The following is a 431-nucleotide window of genomic DNA, read 5'->3' as shown; positions in this document are numbered from 1 at the left end:
CACTGCACTCCAGTCTGGGCGACCGAGTGAGACTCCAACTAAAAAATAAAAATAAAAAAAGTTTGTGAAATATGTCTGTAAACTCAAGGAGTATGTAGATCTTTCCCACTCTTTGTTTCTAAGAGGTAATTACCATTTGAATGTGACTTAAATCTTCTTTTTAAGAGACCATAATTTTTACTAATTCCAAATAAAAACTGACCTCTTAAATGGAAAAAAAAAAAAAAATTCTGCCTTTGGCCCTCTATGGGACACGCCAACAAGGAATTCAGCATTATTATTAGAGATAATGCAAGTAGATGCCCTTTTCAGGGGGAAAAATGTATTTTCTTTAAGCATTTGTTGTTGCAAATATTTTATTTTTTGTTTTGTTTTGTTTTGTTTTTTGAGTTGGAGTCTCACTCTGTCACCCAGACTGGGGTGCAGTGGCC

Source organism: Carlito syrichta, unplaced genomic scaffold, assembly GCF_000164805.1.
Source record: "Carlito syrichta isolate Samal-C Ts95f unplaced genomic scaffold, Tarsius_syrichta-2.0.1 Scaffold282660, whole genome shotgun sequence".
In the NCBI taxonomy this organism is placed as follows: Eukaryota; Metazoa; Chordata; class Mammalia; order Primates; family Tarsiidae; genus Carlito; species Carlito syrichta.
Note: the sequence above shows the minus strand (reverse complement) of the source record.